This window comes from Ovis aries, chromosome 6 (assembly GCF_016772045.2).
Source record: "Ovis aries strain OAR_USU_Benz2616 breed Rambouillet chromosome 6, ARS-UI_Ramb_v3.0, whole genome shotgun sequence".
Classification (NCBI taxonomy): domain Eukaryota; kingdom Metazoa; phylum Chordata; class Mammalia; order Artiodactyla; family Bovidae; genus Ovis; species Ovis aries.
Genome location: NC_056059.1, coordinates 56,398,023 through 56,418,604, shown reverse-complemented (window position 1 = coordinate 56,418,604; position 20,582 = coordinate 56,398,023). Strand labels below are relative to the sequence as shown.

At 39.7% G+C, this 20,582-nt stretch overlaps 1 protein-coding gene across 13 annotated transcripts in view; it reads left to right on the top strand.

The window, feature by feature from the left end:
- The first annotated feature begins 16,876 nt into the window (after positions 1-16,876).
- The window catches only part of ARAP2 (ArfGAP with RhoGAP domain, ankyrin repeat and PH domain 2), a 198,264-nt gene continuing 194,558 nt past the window's right edge, over positions 16,877-20,582 (top strand). For 6 of the 13 annotated variants that reach the window (XM_060417576.1, XM_060417572.1, XM_027970921.2 and 3 more), the window contains exons 1-2: positions 16,877-17,215; positions 17,498-17,577. The gene's annotated coding sequence lies outside the window, so the exon portion shown is untranslated. Of the gene's footprint in view, positions 17,216-17,497; positions 17,578-17,792; positions 17,875-20,582 lie in introns of all 13 variants that reach the window. The other 7 variants (XM_027970922.2, XM_015096434.3, XM_060417574.1 and 4 more) reach the window with 2 other exon arrangements.

Sequence of the window (20,582 nt, the reverse complement as noted above, 5' to 3'; positions counted from 1 at the left end):
ACTGGAGTGGGTAGCTGTTCCCTTCTCCTAGGAATCTTCCCAACCCAAGGATCGAACCCAGGTCTGCCTCATTGCAGGTGGATTCTTTACCAGCTGAACCACCAGGGAAGCCCAATTTTGAACAATAGACAAGGAAAAAAATGTCACCATTTGTGTGGTCACATCAACCTGGGAAAAGGACATAGGTCCATAATTATAGTTGTACACTCTTCTTTTCTGTGCTTGCACTATTTACCTATTGTGTTTTTACCCCAATTTTATCCTTCCATATGCTTCTGTATGGTAGTTTTGCCAGCTTGATGTCCTATTTGGTCCTGCCAATAGGGGTCACTAGAGAGGATGGGAGGATGGGGCAGGAAAGGCAGAGATCTCCCTCCTCTTTCTTGCTTTTTCTCTGAGCACTGTCTGGCAGCAGTAATCTACCCCCAGACTGACTGTTTATTCCCACTCCTTTTGGCACTTCCTGAATGAGTTCCATCACATGCCACAGTGAAACCACATCAGCCAAAGGGGACTCCTTATCAGAGGTTGAGCCTCCATTCCGTGAGGCCTCACCCCTAAGCTGCTACTCTGGTAACTTCTGTGTTTCCATTTTGTTTCCAGAGTCTTTGAGGGCAGTAGTTGCTTATCTTCATTAGCTCTTGAATTTACCCCAGTGTTCCCTTCTTGCTCTGAAGGCCTCCAAAGCCTACATCATCATTCCTTGCATTAACTCTTCCTTGAAACTCTTGATGTGAATTGCTTTACTCACTGGACTCTGCCACAATCACTATTATATGGCTTCCAGCAAATAAAGGGGGCTTATATTTTCTTCCTTGCCTCTTTCTTCCCCTAAGCTTTTTATGAGAGTTTCTAAGGTAAGTTGTAAATGTCATCAAGAAACATCCTCTCAGCTATTGCAGGTTATATACAGTTTTTTCCTTCTTCTTCCCAGTTCCTCATGATATCTGCTGCTGACGCCTCTATAGCTACGATACTCAGGTCCTGCTGACAGGCACTGAAGGTGAGGTCCTCCCTGAAGTTCCAGATGTGACTAACATTCTACTCATTCTGCCACTCACTTTACTGTGCCCACCCCTAGTTCTAAAAATACCCAGCGTAATATAGCTTCCATTCTCCTAGGCTGCTTTCTTTGATGTTACTTTTGTGCTGGGCTCTCAGCATCTCTTAAACACGTGGGGAACAGCTTTCACTTTTACAGTCTATTTGATGGCACGTCCTTCCCTACGGCAGAAGTTTGAGTCATGGGGCTGAGCTGCAGGGCAGTCTGTGTCACTGGTAGAGGGAACTGCTTAGAATTACCCACGTTCCCACAGAGGCAAAGAGTCTCACCCCCACGCCTGCCCTATTTCAGCCAGAGTGTCATCCGTTTTATGCTTTATTTTCATTTCCTCTGAAGATTTCATTTGCGCAAAGGAGTCCTCTGTTACAGAAAGATGTTCGAAACTGCTAGCATAGAACCTCTACATGTGCCCAGACATATCTAAATTCAATGGTGAAAAATACCTACGTTTTCATCTAAGACCACTACTACAAATGTAGAAAATACTTGTACGGCCTGTGATTCTTAGGAGTCAACATAAAAATTTCTTTCAAGTTTTAGAACTTTGAAAAAGAATAAATTTCTCCCTTATTTGTTGAAAAATATGTGTACATGATCTTCAAGGAAACTCAAGGCCTACATTCCTGGTAATTGTATTTGTGGGTCCAAAGAACTTACTAGATAGAAAAAGTATAGTAGTTACACGTTGTGCTTTGGAGGATCCAGAGTATGAGAACTGCCATCAGTGAAAAAGATCATAAATCGGAACCCCTGGATTTCACTAGTTAAACAAAAGAAAATGAAGAAATGTGCTGAGCTTCAGAGATCTCTAAGAAAACATTGTAGTTTTCATTAATATGCATTCATTACAAAGTAAATGAAAATTGCACGTGAAAGGGATTTGAAAGCCATAAATCAAAATTAAAATTATTTCAAAATTGGCTTATTTCTAGCTAGGTGGTAAGTTCCTATATGGTAGTGTGTATTTGTTAAAACAAGCAAAATGTGGGAAAATTTTAGTCTTCAAACACTGAGCCATTTACTTTTGATATATTATATATATACACATCTATATAATACATATTGATATATTATATATATACACATCTATATAATACATATTGATATATTATATATATACACATCTATATAATACATGTTGATATGTATGTATTTTTGGCAAATAAGGCCAAGAAAGAAATTCAAGAATTTCTTTGGAAGTTATATTGCTAGTTAAACTCATTAAATTAGTTATGTCATAAGGGCATGTCAGTGAGATTTTTTGGAACTTGTATGAGCATTTGCTACCATCCACAAATTTCTTATGTTAAATTTTTCTATAATATAGTACTGAACAACAACAACACAGTATAGAACTTAGAGATCTTTATTATGCTTTGGTTGTGAGTTGGATTGGATTCTGCTATTGATTTTTAAGTAAAAATCTTAACTTTACCCATAAAGACATCTTGTTTCATTTTCATTAAAAGGTAGGCTGAACTTTTTTTCAAGTCCATCTTCTGGAGGCTCTATAATTTTCTTTGAAGTTTTCCAAACTTCTTTCCAGTTTGAAGTCTATGGACTTGGAACATATGTCTAGAATGTGTGCATGCTGGTAGCATTTTAAAGATTATTTCCTTAAACCATGTCCACCAAAAAATTCTTGATAATTTTGCTGCAGGAAGCAATAGTCAGTAATCTTCTTTGAGCATTATTTATCAGATACAATTTCCCTAATTACACTGGATCGGCTTTTCTAAAAGTTCTGAAAATGTTTCCATAAACTAAAGGTGTTACACAAAAAGATGTTTTTCTGATCAAATAAATTTAGGAAATGCTAAGTTGATCAAGGTTAAACAGGTTTCTTTCCTGCAGGAATCCCATGAATACTTTAATAAGATAACATCTGTCATAAAACTCTAGGAGAGAATATTGATTGATGTGTTTTCCAAATTTACTTGGTCAAGTAGCTTAAAACATTATTTAGACCTTTTATGAAACTCTAGTTTGGAAATGTTAATTCTATGATCTGCTTGAGCGGGGCCTTGGACCACTGAATGGGCCTAATAGCAAGAAACCTCATTTTTTTTTCAGGGCTTATCTACTTGCTCTGAATTCATCATATTAGTAATGTGGCTGGTCAATGACTTGCCTGGTAATTTTATTGACAAAACATATTTTTTCTCCTCACAAGTTATCATGAGTAGTAAGATTCCCTTTAATGTTCAAAGTTGCCACAAGGAACTTTGAAAACTGGAATTCAAAATGCATGCATCCTAGAAGTCATAACTAAATTACAAATGTCATAAACTGTGCAGAAGAAATTTGAATCAAGACATCATTGCCTTTATTACTGATATAATATTTAAGAAGGTGTGTGAGGGAGTGGGTGGACTACTTTGAAGGCTTGGGTTGTTATTGTTTTGTATTGTTTAATGGGATGATTACAGTCTTGTACAGGCTTGTACCCAAGTCACACCTTGCTCAGTGAAAGATTTCCATCAATAACACAGAGATGAAAGCTGCCGTTAAAGTCTGTTATCCAAGCAAACCTTTGGCTAAGGATGCAAGTGTCCATTTTAATAGCCTAGCTCCAGTCACTATATAAGCTAATAACACTCCAGGCCCAAGGGGAGATGGCTTATGTAGTATTTACAGTGAGCTAGGCCTATATATCTGACAGTGGTACTAAGCTTGCGTTCCAGCTCTACCTTTTATAAAGTGTGTGACTTTGAGTAAGTTACTTAAATTCTTAAACCTCTAAGTATCTCATCTATAAAATGAAGCTAATACTTAAATCCAATTCATAGGGTTGGTGTGAGGATTAAGGGAGAGGGCTTATATGTTGAGATTGCATGTGAGTTGATAAATATGACCCCAATAATAAAACATATTGTTTTTGTTCAGTCATTAAGTTGTATCTACTGTTTGCGACCCCATAGACTGTAGCATGCCAGGCTTCCCTGTCCTTCACTGTCTTCTGGAGTTTGCTCCAACTCATGTCCATTGTACATATAGGTAATATTTAATACATATGTTACCCACACATGCTGACATGCATGCACTCCTGCAAAAATGCAAGACCCCAGCCTTGTTGATGTAGTCACATGTTCCTTTAATCATTTGTGTCTACTACATGATATACCACGTATATCACTGGCCACAGGCTCTCGTACACTATTCTCATCATGTTAGTTGTGGTACGTAACGTAGTTAGAGTTAGCTTTGAAGAAGGCAGCACAACAGTTCACATGTTTGCAGTGAGTGCCAGCTGTGTCTGAACCTTGCTAAAGGCTGTGGAGTGTCTGAAAGAAGTTTGAAGTAGGAACTAAGTCTTTTGAAAAAGAGAAACTCAATTAACCCAAAAGGGGCTGAGGAGGGGATGTCAAAAGCCGCTGGCTGAGAGGACGTTATCTCCAACATCTCAGGAGCAGCAAGTAGAGTCCAGATTCCAGCAGTGGCTGAGGGTGAGGGGTGAAGTGGTACAGAGTTGGGGAGAACTAGGAGAGAGCGAGCTAGAAAATTACAGCTGCACCTACCATTTAAGACACCACCCTTCCTCTCAGTCTCCTTTTCCCACTGACATGAACCTTGATGGGTCTGATGGAACAGCTGGCGAAGTGAGGGGGGAAAATCCTACCCTTCTGATCCTACCAACCACTCCAAGGAAGGCTTCCAGACCTGAAGCCAAATGGTGGGAAAGGGAGTGGTGACTGAGGACAATATGTTTTATAATAAATGAACAATCCAGGAATTAATTTGTTATGCTAGATCAGGCCGCAGTTTTTTGTTACATTCACTAGATTGTTCTTGTTGTTGACACAGTTCAGAAAAATTTAAGGACCAGCCACATATTTCATTCATGGGCAGGAGCAGAGTAAGTCTAACAGCACACTTGGAAAGGGGCAATGGAAGAAAAACTAAAGTTCTTTATATATAAGTGTTCCTATTGAATTCAACTGGTTCAACAAAACATTTACCTATCTGATGATTGTATAAATGTTTTGCTTTTTATTTAAAAGTGTTCTCTGCACTTATGAAGCTAATATAATGAATTAACTTGGTGGTTTTTTTAAATATTACTTTAGTAAAAAAATTGGCCCCACCTTTGGGTATAAAGGCAAGTACTGCTTCCAGTGTTGTTTTATTTTCTTGTTTTTCTGAAGATGAATGAAAAACCAAAAAACCTTCCTTTTTTAGTGTCCTAGTAACTGTAATGAAAAAGCCAAGCATTCATGGCTGAATGAATGCATAAGCAGTAGTTCCTTTATAAGTGAAAGAAAGCAAAGTTCAGTCAAGCATGACAGCCACGGTCTCCTTAATATGCTTGCAAAACGTACTGGGAAGACACAGTGTATTCTGATTGCTAAACCAGGCTGAACTTGCAGTAGTGTGGGTATGAGTGTTTCCACAGGAAAAAATATGAAACCATTACACAGGATGCTACAGAAGCCATGTGGAGTGAAGGAAATGCAGACTTGAGAGCTGGGTCTTTGAAGGTCTGTGCACCTGCTGTGGAGCATAACTGAGATGCTATGTCATTTTTCTCACATAGAAAATGATCAAATGGCCGATAGAGATCTTTTCTAAAAATGCGTTTTTTAAAAAAAACTGAAAACACTACCTTTTCAGACAGAGAAACAGGATATTTGGATCTTATTTCCTAAAGTAAGAACAGCAGACATGGATGGCACGGAAGTTACAGTCACCAGTATACACACAGCACATGAGGTCAGTGGTGAATGAACTTTAAAATCATATATTCATGTCTGGCACTGTTAGAGACAGAGAGAGTAACTTGGTCAGCAGCTTCTTTCTAAAATATACCGACACATTTTTATGAAGGGCTGAAACTTATTTTAACCTCAGCTCTCCTTCTACCAATGTAGTTTTAATTACTTGGTTTAGGAGAAAATATTAAATTTGTTTATGTGATACAAAAACCCACCTCATAGTTAAAAACTTAAAATTTTCCTAACATTAGGATTCTACTATAGAAACTAGAAGGATAAATTGAATTGATTGTCCATTTTATTTCCCTAAACGCAAAGATATCAAATGACAAGTATCAAGTAATGTTTGTAAATCCCTAAAAATGCTGTGAGTTAGTGGTTTCTATTTGTAAGTCACAGTCAATAGATGGACATATAGTGTGGGTCCATCTCTACTCTGAAATCTTTATAGATTAGACTGTGCACTCTTTTTGGGTAGGTGGAATGTAAGAGTGACTAAAAGGACGGTCCCTGTTAGAACATTGTTTTATTGAGAATACTCTTTTTGTCGCTTTGGTTTTTCTTACAAAGCATTGTTTTCACCTCTTCAGGAGAGTTGGCTCTTGATGTCATCCCTCTAGCATGCTTCTGAACAGGGAAGTTATCTAAACGTGGGGAAACTGCAATAGAAGAAAAAAGATAGTCCCTAGAATCATATAAATGTTCTATCAAATAATACATTTGCAGTTTAACTTCCTTACTTTTGTGCATATCAATTTATATAGCTGATGTAAGAACTTAGCAGTCATACATTCCATCAAGGGTTATTTTGAAGATTATATAAGGTAAGGAAATGATTACGTTCTCCCCTGCTTCAATCTTTTTGATGACTTCTGATCACCCTTCTGATAAAAATCCCCAAACCTGACACGGCTTATATAGTTATACAAAACATACCTGCCTGTTCCTTCAACTTCATCTTGTCCTTTTTTCCCCATCTAGCAGAAAGACCCTCTTTCATTTCCTCAAAAGTTCCTGACTTTTGCTGCCTCTGAGGTTTTACAAATGTTCTTCTTGGTCTAGAACATACCTCTGTTCTCCCACACACATGCATAGCACACAAGCTGACTCCCAGTCAGCCTGTACTTCTCAGTTTAAATGTCACTTGTAAAAGGGAATCTTCTGATTTACCAATCAAAACCATTCCTTCCTTCCCCTTATTATATTCTCTTGCATAGAATCTCATTCATTCCTAAAGCCACAAATGTTGGGGTACTTTGAAATGGCTGGAAAGATAGAAATCAGGCAGATAAGGAATAAGATATTACTTTTATTTCCCTTTGACAGCATGCCAGGCTGTGGAAGCTATGGATAGCTACAAACCTCCCATAGGTTTTACAGCTTGGAAGAGCAACACACTCTTTTTGTCACTTGGCTCCCTGTGAGAAGGAGGGAATGAAAGAGCAGGGCTCATACGGCCATTTTCCCCTTCCCCAAATACTGAATAGATAGTAACTACAAGTCATACAGTAGAGTGTGTCTGTGGTGGGGAGAGGGAACTAGGAGGGTTAGAAACTCTCTAAATAAGAAGGAAAGATTGGGAATAGGGGGAAAGCATTTCCTGTATTCTCAACTAAAATATATTAATATGAACCATAAGCGATGACCATTTCTGAGGTTAAATATAGACAAATATCAGTAAATTCATATGGTTTAAGTAAAATCATACATGTACAAATAGTATACACATGTAAATATATAAATAAAGTATATACCTGTGTTGATATACTAGTAATATATATAATATCTGTATACATGTATATGTATATACATGTAGTATACTGGAACGTGAAAGTTGCTCAGTCATGCCTGACTCTTTGCTACCCAGTGGACTGTAGCCGGACAGGCTCCTCTGTCCATGGAATTCTCCAGGCCAGAATCCTGGAGTGGGTAGCTGCTCCCCTCTGCAGGGGATCAGCTGGAGAGGGGAGCAGCTGATCAGTCCCCCGGGACTGAACCCAGGTTCATACTGTATTGTGTGTGTATATATATATATATATACATATATATATATATATATACACACATATATATTTGTGTGATTCTTTGGGTAATATCTTCCCCTATCATGTTGTAACCTTCAGAAAGATAGTGACATAAATCTACTTTATCTTTCCATCTCTGTGACTCATCATATCTTACTGGCCAACCCAATACAAAATTTAGTTCAATGAATAATAGCTGCAAAGTGTTTAATATGATATTTGACCTATTTTAAGAACTCAACAGATGCTAGCTATTATGATGATAACACTGGTTGCTGCTTCTGCTGGTAAAACATTCTTATGTGTTGGGTATTGACTTTTGAGCTGGGTTCTATATTTCTAAGATTTCTACTTCAGAAATCCATAAGTGTTCTTCGAGGATCACTCAAATAGCGTGTCTTTCACTGGTCATGATTTCAGGCAATATCCCATAGTTGCAATTTCCACAGCTTCTAAGTTACAACCAAGGAGAACTAGGGTGAGGAGAAACTACAGCAAATTAGGGAGTGTATTTCTGTCCAAAAATGGCAGCCAGTTTTCCAATCTGTTCACACTTGCTTTGTGGGAATGTGAATTCAGCATTATCAGACACACTGATTTTTCAAAAGAAGCTAAAAATTCATATTTTAATGTAAACTTCTAAATTTGAGTAACTAAATACTGTTAAATTCTATGTACTTTGAAAGCTACTCAGACTTCATGTTTTCCATGTGCAGCAAGTTTGTGACCTTTGCTTTTGTGATTGTTAATTGTGGTATGCTGCTGCTAAGTCGCTTCAGTCATGTCCAACTCTGTGCGACCCCATAGATGCCAGCCCACCGGGCTCCCCATCTCTGGGATTCTCTAGGCAAGAACACTGGAATGGGCTGCCATTTCCTTCTCCAATGCATAAAAGTGAAAAGTGAAAGTCAAGTTGCTCAGTCATGTCCAACTCTTAGAGACCCCATGGACTATAGCCCACCAGGCTCCTCCATCCATGTGATTTTCCAAGGCGAGAGTACTGGAGTGAGGTGCCATTGCCTTCTCCAATTGTGGTATGAGGTCTCATCAATCCTTTTCTTGTTTTAAATTTGCCCTTTACATGATTGTTAGTCTGTGCTTTTCAAATCGGTTTTGTAACAGTTGATTAGCTTTATAAGAGATCTATTTTTCTGGAGAGGGTGTGGAGAAAAGGGAACCCTCCTACACTGTTGGTGGGAATGCAAACTAGTACAGCCACTATGGAGAACAGTGTGGAGATTCCTTAAAAAATTGCCAATAGAACTACCTTATGACCCAGCAATCCCACGGCTGGGCATACACACTGAGGAAACCAGAATTGAAAGAGACACATGTACCCCAATGTTCATCGCAGCACTGTTTATAATAGCCAGGACATGGAAACAACCTAGATGTCCATCAGCAGATGAATGGATAAGAAAGCTGTGGTACATATACACAATGGAGTATTACTCAGCCATTAAAAAGAATTCATTTGAATCAGTTCTGATGAGATGGATGAAACTGGAGCCGATTATACAGAGTGAAGTAAGCCAGAAAGAAAAACACCAATACAGTATACTAACACATATATATGGAATTTAGGAAGATGGCAATGACGACCCTGTATGCAAGACAGGGAAAGAGACACAGATGTGTATAATGGACTTTTGGACTCAGAGGGAGAGGGAGAGGGTGGGATGATTTGGGAGAATGACAGTCTAACATGTATACTATCATGTAAGAATTGAATCACCAGTCTATGTCTGACGCAGGATGCAGCATGCTTGGGGCTGGTGCATGGGGATGACCCAGAGAGATGTTATGGGGAGGGAGGTGGGAGGGCGGTTCATGTTTGGGAACGCATGTAAGAATTAAAGATTTTAAAATTTAAAAATAAAAAACTAAAAAAAAACAAAAAAAACCTTGAACCCCTAAAAAAAAAAAGAGATCTATTTTTAGCTGTTGCTTATGTATTTCTACCTATCTATTTTGCAAATCCCTCCCCACTTTTTTTCCTTATGTCAGAAGAACTCTCAAGGCTAATTATATATTATAAGGGAAGGGCAAAATGAAACTATATAGTATTTTCAAGCTATAGCATGAAGAAATAAATTTTGTGAGGTGTTTAGTAAACAGTTTCAGAAATGAGGAAAATTGACACAACAAAGCGAAAGCAATGATTTTACTCTCAGTTGATGTATTTCCTGTGCAAATCCACTGAGTCATAGTTAGGATTTCTGGACTTCTCTTAACACTGATTTTTCTTAAGGAACTATTTTCCACATAAAAGTAAAATTAGATGTTTATGTTAGTGGTGGTAGAAACTACTGGATATCTGCAACTCTAAAATGTAATCTACTTTTGGATATATGATTATTTTCTATACCACAAGAAAAAAATCTCACTATTAAACTATGACATAACACTGTTCTTTTAGAATTTATATTATGTATATAAATATGCATATATATGTATATAAATATGTATATGAAAATGCTCTTTGAGAATTATTTAAACATAGATTTTATCAAATCTTATACTCCCATTTCTTTGCCTTTTCACAAAGAAAGCTAATAACACTTTGATGACATTTCATATGACAGTTAACATGTGTAGTACTGTCAATGCAAGTAACTTCAATGAAGTGAGGACAAAATAAGCATCTATGATCAAGTTCATGAACATGTAGGTAATGACAACTATACTATGACTGTTGTTAGACAACAGCAATTCATTTTAAGGTGAATTTACATTTCGAAAGTAGTAAAGTGTTAAAATATGTGTATCTGTATCAATGAAATGGGCTTCCCAGGTGGCACAATGGTAAAGAATCTGCTTGCCAATACAGGAGACAGCAAGAGATGCAGGTTCAGTCCCTGGGCCAGGGAGATTTCCCTGGAGTAGGAAATGGCAACCTACTCCAGAATTCTTGCCAGGAAAATTCCACAGACAGAGGAGCCTGATGGGTTACAATTCATGGGGTCACAAAGAGTTGGATATGACTGAGCACATCAATGAAATACAAAATGAAATTTTCATATAAAAGTAATATTTCAGAAACTCATTTAGGCTCTGTTCTAATGGTGACTCAGATAGTATAGAATCTTCCCACAATGCAGGAGACCTGGGTTCAAACCCTGGGTTGGTAAGATCCTTTGGAGTAGGAAATGGCAATATTCTCCAGTATGCTTGCCTGGAGAATTTTATGGAAAGAGAAACCCGGTGGGATGCATTACATGGGGTCACAAAGAGTTGGACAGAGCTGAGTAACTAATACACTAATTCCTAGAGCCTAAATGAGTTTCTGTAATATTACTTTTATACGAAAATTTATGTTCACTTTTTTCTTGATATTATTTGTGATTTCTGAAAAACTTATATTTTAAAATAAATTATTTCTGCAATACCATCAACTTTTAGTCAATAATTGAATTGATTGAATATTTTACATGGCTCTTTTGTCTACCTTACAGTAGATATCCACTCAAGTTATTCCCTTGTGGTGAGAAAGAGTTAAAAAGAACTTTCAAAGCAACTCTTAAAACTTGTAACAAAGTACTGAAAAAAGTCAACCTAATGAATATATACTCTTTTCAGTTTAATAAAACAAACATTTATCTAAAGCTTTATGGTAAGTACTTCAGATAATTCAAATAACAAGATTCTAAGTATCCATAATGCAAGGCAGACTGACAAGAATAAAGAGGTTATGGTACTTCAGGAATACAAATACTAATAAGAAAAACTTCTCAAAATCCATGAGGCAAACCCGACTGATAAACACTCTCCAATAACAGTTAAGAGAAAGGACAATGGGAAAACCCAAGAGAGAGTACTGTATATGTCTGAATATATGATATATCATTTTCCCCCCAAAGGTTAGGCATCAGAAAAAAAGGTCCTTATGGTAAGTTTTCTTTGAGGCATCCTAGCAGAATGCTTAAGGCATAAGTTTTGAATCCACATTCAGTTCAGTTCAGTTCAGTCGCTCAGTCGTGTCTGACTCTTTGTGAACCCATGAATTGTAGCACGCCAGGCGTCCCTGCCCATCACCAACTCCTGGAGTTCACTCAAACTCACGTCCATCAAGTCGGTGATGCTCTCCAGCCATCTCATCCTCTGTCATCCCCTTCTCCTCCTGCCCCCAATCCCTCTCAGCATCAGAGTCTTTTCCAATGAATCAACTCTTTACATGAGGTCAAAGTACTGGAGTTTCAGCTTTAGCATCATTCTTCCCAAAGAACACCCAGGCCTGATCTCCTTTAGAATGGACTGATTGGACCCTTGAGTCCAAGGGACTCTCAAGTCTTCAACACCACAATTCAAAAGCATCAGTTCTTCGGCACTCAGCTTTCTTCACAGTCCAACTCTCACATCCATATATGACTACTGGAAAAACCATAGCCTTGACTAGACAGACCTTTGTTGGCAAAGTAATGTCTCTGCTTTTGAATATGCCATCTAGGTTGGTCATAACTTTCCTTCCAAGGAGTAAGCGTCTTTAGTTGAGTTCAAATACTTTCTTCTTTATTTACTATTTGTGGGCTCTTCGATGGAATAATCTTTCTGTGTCTTGGTTTCTTCACTGGCTAAAAAGAAGAAAAAAGAGATAATGATAATTTCTACCCCATACCCATTGAAAGAATTGAGTTCATAATGCATAACAATGCCTGGTGCATAGAACCTGTGTATCACAGGATCTCCACCTGCTTGCAATTATTGTTCGTTAATCTGAACTGCAAACTGCAGAAGTGCAGGAGTTGGGGATGGGGAGTGTAGCCTGAAATATCCTCAATCAACCCTAGTTTAGGATATACACAAAGTCCATTCAATAAACTTGGTTAAAAGGAGGTGAAGATATTTAAAACAAATTAAGGAATTATTTTGGGGGTGTGATCTCACAGTTTTAACTGTACCATGTTAGTGCAAGGATCCTTTTAAAACCACTCAAAAAAACTGGTAGAGATCATTAGTATATGTATTTAGGATGAATGAGAGAAAACGACTTCTTAATATAAAGCAAGCAGGAACTTTTGGTTTGCAATGAAATTGCCAATGACAGGACCATAAAAGGTTTCAGAAAATTGGGTACCTTCAGAAATTTAGATAGAGGTGAAAATAATATTCTCTGAAAACAAAACACCTGTGATTCAAAGTGAGGTTCTAGTGATGAAGTCACTAACATCAAAGTTGCAAGTTAAAATTTGAATAAGATTATTTCATAAAATATGAGTGGAAAAGGCAGTATATATACTATATCATTTTATTTTCCTGGACAATTTATCTAAAATGATTAATTTTTTATTATAAGTAGACATGTCTATTTTTATCTACATTCCTAAAATTTTATGTTTTGCAAAACACTAGATTTTCCTTTATAGAAAAATGGAGGGATTACTTTAAATTCTGTAAATAATTCTGGGTACCAAAAATTTGGAAAGACTTTAGAGGGAGGTGGTATTTGAAGCTAGTCTTGATGAATAATTGGAGAAAGGATAGAATTAATTGTATTGAGAGATGAGTATTTTCTCGGTGCCATAGATATGTAATCAGGGTTTACAAATGGTTGAATTGAGACTGAGATAAGTTGAATTTGCTCAAAATGCCACAACCTACACTGATCAGGCTTCATTTTGAGCACAGACCTTTGCAATTTCAGCACTGAGTGCTTTTTGAAACTGGCAATCCAGGGCAGAGAATGGTTCCTGGAGAAGACTGGGCTGGAATTCTCTCTGCCTTATGGCAAAATTGGTGTAAATCACTCGACATCTTTTTCTTAAGTTTCCTTTCTTATAGTGGGGATAATAACACTATCTCTTCAAAGAGTTGTTGGGATAATTAAATGAGCTTTTGCAAGTAAAGCGCTGGGAATAGCAACTGGCACAGAAATGCTCTATGGGTGTTCGCCTTGATGATGTAAGGAAAAGGGGAAGGAGGAAAAGGCGGAGGAGAGCAGGATGGTTTCCACTCTCTCCAACTGCTTCCTTCAGAACCAGAGTGCGTTCTGGGTAGGAGAGATAGGTGGAGCATAGACACAAAAGCTGGCAAGGGCAGAGCTACGCCAGCTCTCCCTCTGAAAATGGAGGAAATATAAGCTGGAATGAGTCATTTTGGGATAAATACAGAAATAAAAAGATATATTCCAAATACATATTTGGAATAAATAGACAGATGGAAATTAACTGGTACTATAAAGTTATGACCAACCTAGATAGCATATTCAAAAGCAGAGACATTACTTTGCCAACGAAGGTCCGTCTAGTCAAGGCTATGGTTTTTCCAGTGGTCATGTATGGATGTGAGAGTTGGACTGTGAAGAAAGCTGAGCGCTGAAGAATTGATGCTTTTGAACTGTGATGTTGGATAAGACTCTTGAGAGCCCTTTGGACTGCAAGGAGATCCAAGCAGTCCATTCTGAAGGAGATCAGCCCTGGAATTTCTTTGGAGGGAATGATGCTGAAGCTGAAACTCCAGTACTTTGGCCACCTCTTGCGAAGAGTTGACTCATTGGAAAAGACTCTGATGCTGGGAGGGATTGGGGGCAGGAGAAGGGGATGACAGAGGATGAGATGGCTGGATGGCATCACTGACTCGATGGACGTGAGTCTGAGTGAACTCTGGGAGTTGGTGATGGACAGGGAGGCCTGGCGTGCTGCGATTTATGGGGTCGCAAAGAGTTGGACACGACTGAACTGACCTGATATAGTAGAATGGCCTTGACAGTCAACAGATTTTTCATACCTCAATTTGTATAAAGTTACTTTTCCTGCGTACTTTTCTCCCTGAATGCCTATGAGGGCTGCTACATATCAATACATTACACATAGGCTATGAAAAGTGTTTGATTTATCCATTATAAACTAAGTCTCAATGCTTTGTTTGTAAAATCGGAAAAAGAGTTCCAACTCATGGAGTTGTACAAACACTACATATATGCTAGGTGTTTGGCCAGAATCTGGTATGATTAGTGAACAGTTAACAAAAGATTTTGCCATATTGCTTTAGCCATCTTTTATTTTCTGAAATAAAAGGTTCTGAAAATCAGCATACACCTTATAACCAATGTATACTTTCAGTAAGGGAGTACTGCTTTTCTTTCACTTCCCAGAGCTATTATTGAATCATCAGTGTGCCTTACAGCTTTTAACTTTATTTCTTCTCAGAGAAGACTGAAAATCTGGGGGTCTCACTGTGTTTGCTCATCACTGTAGTTTCAATTTTGTTTATTGAAAATAAAACTATCTTATATTGTTTAAAATTTTTATTGTAAACAATAAATGACTGAATGATAATCAAGGAACTAAGATATTGTTACAAAAAAAGCACAAAGTCTGTTATTTTATAAAATCTACCCAGAGAAATAATTTGGGGACTCTGTTCCAGTAACAGTGCTTGCCTTACTGAGACATACCATAACTGATGTAAGATTTTTTGTTTATTTATAACCCACCTTGCTCAGAAAAGGATTTAAGATGGCTTACATAGATAAAAATAAATGACAAGTATGTGAGGACTATGAGGGAGAGGGAAAATAAAGCCCACAGAGTATGGACTTAATAGGAAGTCAAAAAGAGCCACAAAAACAAAAGTCTACAGAAATTAAAAAAAAAAAAATTCTTGAGATTTGGAAAATGTCGAGTGAACTTTCCTGGTGAAAATAGGTCTTGTTTTAAAGTATTTAGTTCAAAAGAAACTGAAGATTTGCTGTCTCTGGAACATGCTTGCCACAGCTGCCTGAGTCTCCCAGGGCAGGAGGGTGCTTTTTGATGGGCAGATTTTTCGCTGAAGATGAAGCCTCCCAAGAACCAGGGCTCCTGGGAAGCCTCCCACGCTCGACTTCACCAATTATTTCATTTTCATAATAAGCTCAGCACTTCCCCTAATTGTTTTACTTTCACCAACACGAACAGGACAAAGGTAAGGACATTTCATCTTTTAAGGGAGAGAATTTCAGGTACAGTCTGTACAAAGATGTTAACTAAAATATAAAAATAAGGAGCTTGCCCTTGAAGTCACTGGCAAGCGTAAGATTTTACGGACATTTAAGTATCGATATTCCGGGCCGCACAAGGGTTTTTCTGTTTGAATTCCCGTGTCCTCTTGCTGCTTTATTGTTACTTCCAAGAGCAGAGTGTCAAGGTCCAAGTCCACGGGAAAATGTCTTTCCGGGATCTAACGATCTCAGAGGCCAAAAGGACTAGAGCAGGGTTCTCCCTCCCCTCGGAGGGGTGGAGTCAAGAAGGGGGGCACAGAGACAAGGAGAAATATAAAACTTTTGTGAGGAGGCTGTATTCAGATCTAAATTGAAAATCCTCTGCACCCCTTAAAGTTACGACTGCTTGGGCAAGTTGCTCTCCCCCGCAAACTCAACTAGAAAGTGGGAATATTCGTCCTTCCCTCACAGAGAATCCGATATAATGGGTCGAGCCTAATCAGCACTGAGCTTGGTAAACAGATTCCCGGGCCCATTGAGTGCAACTTTACGCAGAAGCAGCCTGGGAAATCTAGCGCCCTAGATGAGTCTTAAGTTTGGGAAACGCTGAAGCAACCTGGAAACTACTTAGTAGAGTAATACTAATAATCAGTGGTGCTGAGGTTCCGCCCACTTAACAACCCACCCATCCGTGAGCAATGACCAACCAAATGGACGGCCTGAGCCGGGGTGGGGTCTCCGGCATCTCTCCGGGGAGGGCTTTGCCTTCGCCGCTTTGGGCTGCGGGACGCGTCCTCGCGGCTTCACCAGCTCCGCCGAGCCGGGAGCCCTGGGGCCGAGGTGCGCCAGGTGGCGAGGGTGCCAGGCGCGGCCAAGTTGGGGCGGACTGAGTCAGCCACCCAACTATGTTGCGGAACCAGGGCGGCCGGCTCGGCTGCCCCCGCCGCTGAGCCTCGCTGCCCCCACGCCTGGCGGCTCTCCCCGCCCCCGCGGGCCTGGAGGAAGCGGCCAAGGCGCGGCGCCGGAGCACCTGGGCAGGGCGCGGGCGGCGGGCGCGGCGCTTCCGGAGCTGCGCGCGGGCTCGCGCTCCCCGCCTCCAGGTGCGGCGGCCGCGGCGTGCTGGCCCGAGTGACAGCGCCGCCCGCGCGGCCGCCTCCTGGCTGCAGACGCCGTGCGGGCAGCCGGCGGGGAGGGAAGCAGGAGGCCCCGCGCCTGGGACAGACGGGTGAGGACTGGTCGAACCGGGCCGGGAGAGAAGCCGGAGACCGGGCTCCCCCGCCCGCCTCGGCTCCCCAGCTCCGCTGCCCGCGCGCAAAGCGAGTCCAGGGGACTGCAGTGGGCTGGGCGGCGGGGCCGGGGTCGGGCGTGAAGACTGTCTTCTGAGCCGCGGCTTTCCGGCACCTCTCTGGGTAAATTTCCAGAGCGCCAAGTGTTCGGCTCCGGTTTCTACCACTTGGATTTCATTCCCGCATGTGGGCGTCTAAAAGGAAACCAGAAGCTGGTAAGTGATACAAAAACTCTACTTAGTAATGGGATTTGACTCAGGAGTGGGAAGAGCCGGACAGACAGCTAGACCCCTTCCTCGAAAAGGAGCTGCCCTTCAGTGAGTTTCAGGCAGCAGTTAATTACTCGGTAGAGAGAATGAGTTCGCTCGGATCCCTGTGCTCCCCCGCACCCTACTTGTTCTACACTTTGAGACCGCAGGCCTGTTAATTAACTTTAATTACAATCATTTGGCCTCCACCTGCCTGAACCTAACCTCATACTCGAAAACTGTCGACAGGGAGTTTACCAGATTGATTTTCTCGTTGACGTTTGGAGACAGGTCTCCGGGGAGAATGGGTGCCCGTCTTATTAAACGAGGTAAGTTCATCCTTGCTTCTTTTCTTAAATGTTCGCCTCACCTCCTTGCGGCGATCTGGAGTAATTTTGATTGGGGGGAAGTCTTTGTGAAAATATATTGTGAACTATAACCTTTGATGATTAGAGGCAAATTAGAAGCTAGTTTGTTTGGAATAATGACATTTTAGGCTGTTGCAAGTTTGTATGGTGATAGCAACTTTTTTTTTTTTTGCAAGGTTGTCCTTGAAGTAGTCTGCTTAGTGGAATATATCCTTTTGGTTTAAAAAAAAAGTACCGAAAAATAAGCTATTTTTAAAAGTACGTATAATCGGATGTCATTGTGATTACCAATAATAGTGTTGTACTTACAAGCTCAGTATTGATTTCTCCCGCACTTAAGGACTCTTCGCCCGCATGAGTTTACGGGAACATTGCCCGTAAGTAATTGGAAGATGAAAGTTATGACTATTTTAAAAAGGAAGGTAACTTTTTTAAGGGGAAAAGAGAAATACTTCTAAACTTATACTTGTGACTTCCATACACTTACAAGAGAAATATTGAGGGGAAAATTCTCATGACCTTCCACTGTTTAACAGTGTTTTAAAAAGAAAGAAAAAGTAAAATGGGTCATGGAACTAGGCTAGAGCCTAAAGTGGAAATATCTCCCTGGCTACTTTTCAGACAGCTGTTTAACAAATACACACTTAAGGTGGGTCTTAACACCAAGAGTGTTTTCTATAGACTTGATTTGTCAGTACTCAAAGATTTGTTTAAATGAAAATATACCTAGAGGGGAAGTCAAATGACTTGTTAAAACTTATTTGTGGGCATGTGTGTTTGCATTTTTTTCCTTCATCCATAAGTCAGATTTTATATGGATAGTCCATGAAAGGAGAAACTGGTACATTTAAAAACAAATATGTATTTTTTTTCATTTTTCCTATGTCTCTTGAATATTAAATTTTGTAATGAAAGTTTATTTGAATTCTATAGTGCTTCTTTTTTCAAAAGTTTCTCACATATGATTTCATTTAATCCAATAGTAGCCTCTTTTTCCCCCCACCTACCCCCACATTGCCCCTTCCCCCTTCTTCACACTGGTGATCAGTAGTTTGTTCTTTGTATTATCTGTGTCTGCTTCTAAAAACAAATTTCTTAACCATCTCATATCACTGCAGTTTGAGCCTTCTAGATAGAGTACTTTTCAATTCAGCTACTTAGTTATTGTGATTAAGTAGAGGACTAAGAAGCTTCCCTGATGGCTTAGACCATAAAGAATCTGCCTGCAATTAAGGAGACCTGGGTTTTATCCCTGGGTCAGGAAGATCCCCTGGAGGAGGGCATAGCAACCTATTCCAGTACTGTTGCCTGGGAAATCCCTTGGACAGAGGAGCCTGTCAGCCTAGGGTCCATACGGTGGCAAAGAGTCGGACAGGACTGAAGCGACTTAGCAGCAGCAGCAGCATAGGACTGAGATTATAATGAATTGCAGTTTTTTTGGAAGAAAGTCTTAAACTAGCACCATAAGACTGTGAAGTTTTAAAAACCAGCTTAGAACTCTGTGTTATAAATGTCATGATATTTGGGAAATTTTCTGTTTCTGCTTTGTTTCTTTCTATCCCACCTCTTAGCAACTTTGAGAAAGTTCAGTGAAAGATGCTATAAAAATGTTACTTATGAATGACAGCTGTTGCTTTTAAGAAGAAATTATTTTAATGTTTTAGCAAGTTTTTTTTTCTTTCTTGTTTGTTGAATCGTTTATTGAATCCAATCTTTGCACTTTCTAAACTGATGAATTTCTGGAAAATATTAGGTAAAGAACTTTTTATTAATGTTGGAAATATTTCTTAGCTTTGATCAAATGTGATTGATGGGAGACTGGAGGCTATGAGATGTCTTCTCATCCGTTTGATTGCCTAAAGACATCTCCCTCATTGCCTCGCTTTGTGGCAATGCCTGCTGTCTCCACATGCTACATTCCCATACATCTTGAAATTCCCCTCTGTAGCTCCTTCACTGATCACTCCATCCTCCGAGTTCTGAATTGCTGCATATTTCAATTATATTTATGGAGTCAGTTTGAAGTTTTTAAGAGTTCCTTGGAATTCTTGAAAGATGATGGTGCTACTTCTTTATGTAATTATACATGAAACAATGCTTAAAATATGAACCATGTGAAAGTCAAGCTCATAAGACTTAAGTTTTCTCATCATTACTCTTGAAGTGTTTTTGTTGGGTACATTTGAGTCTTCCAGTTTTGGTGTTCCTCTTTTACTGGCTCTTACTGACTTATAAAGAACTGTCCATATACATTGGAGAAGACAGTGGCAACCGACTCCAGTACTCTTGCCTGGAAAATCCCATGGACCGAGGAGCCTGGAAGGCTGTGGTCCATGGGGTCGCTGAGGGTCGGACAGGGCTGAGTGATTTCACTTTCACTTTTCACTTTCATGCATTGGAGAAGGAAATGGCAACCCACTCCAGTTTTCTTGCCTGGAGAATCCCAGGGACGGCGGAGCCTGGTGGGCTGCCGTCTATGGGGTCGCACAAGAGTCGGACACAACTGAAGCGATTTAGCAGTAGCAGCAGTCCATATGCATGTCATTTTCCCTTGACATGCATATGGCTTTAACATGGTTACAGCCAAAAAACTCCTGGAGAGAAGACATTTCATTTCACTTTCTTTTTAGTATTTTATATATATATATATATACATATATATATATATAATTTTTTAGTCACTAAGTCGTGTCTGACTCTTTGTGACCCCATGAACGATAGCACGCCAGTCTTCCCTGTCCTTTACTATCTCACTGAGTTTGCTCAAACCCGTGTACACTGAGTTAGTGATGCCATCCAACCATCTTATCCTCTGTTGTCCCTTTCTCTTCTTGGCCTCAGTCTTTCCAAGTATCAGATTCTTTTCCAATGGCTCTTTGCATCAGGTGGCCAAAGTATTGGAGCTTCAGCATCAGTCCTTCCAATGAATATTCAGGGTTGATTTCCTTTAGGAAATCTGGTTTGAT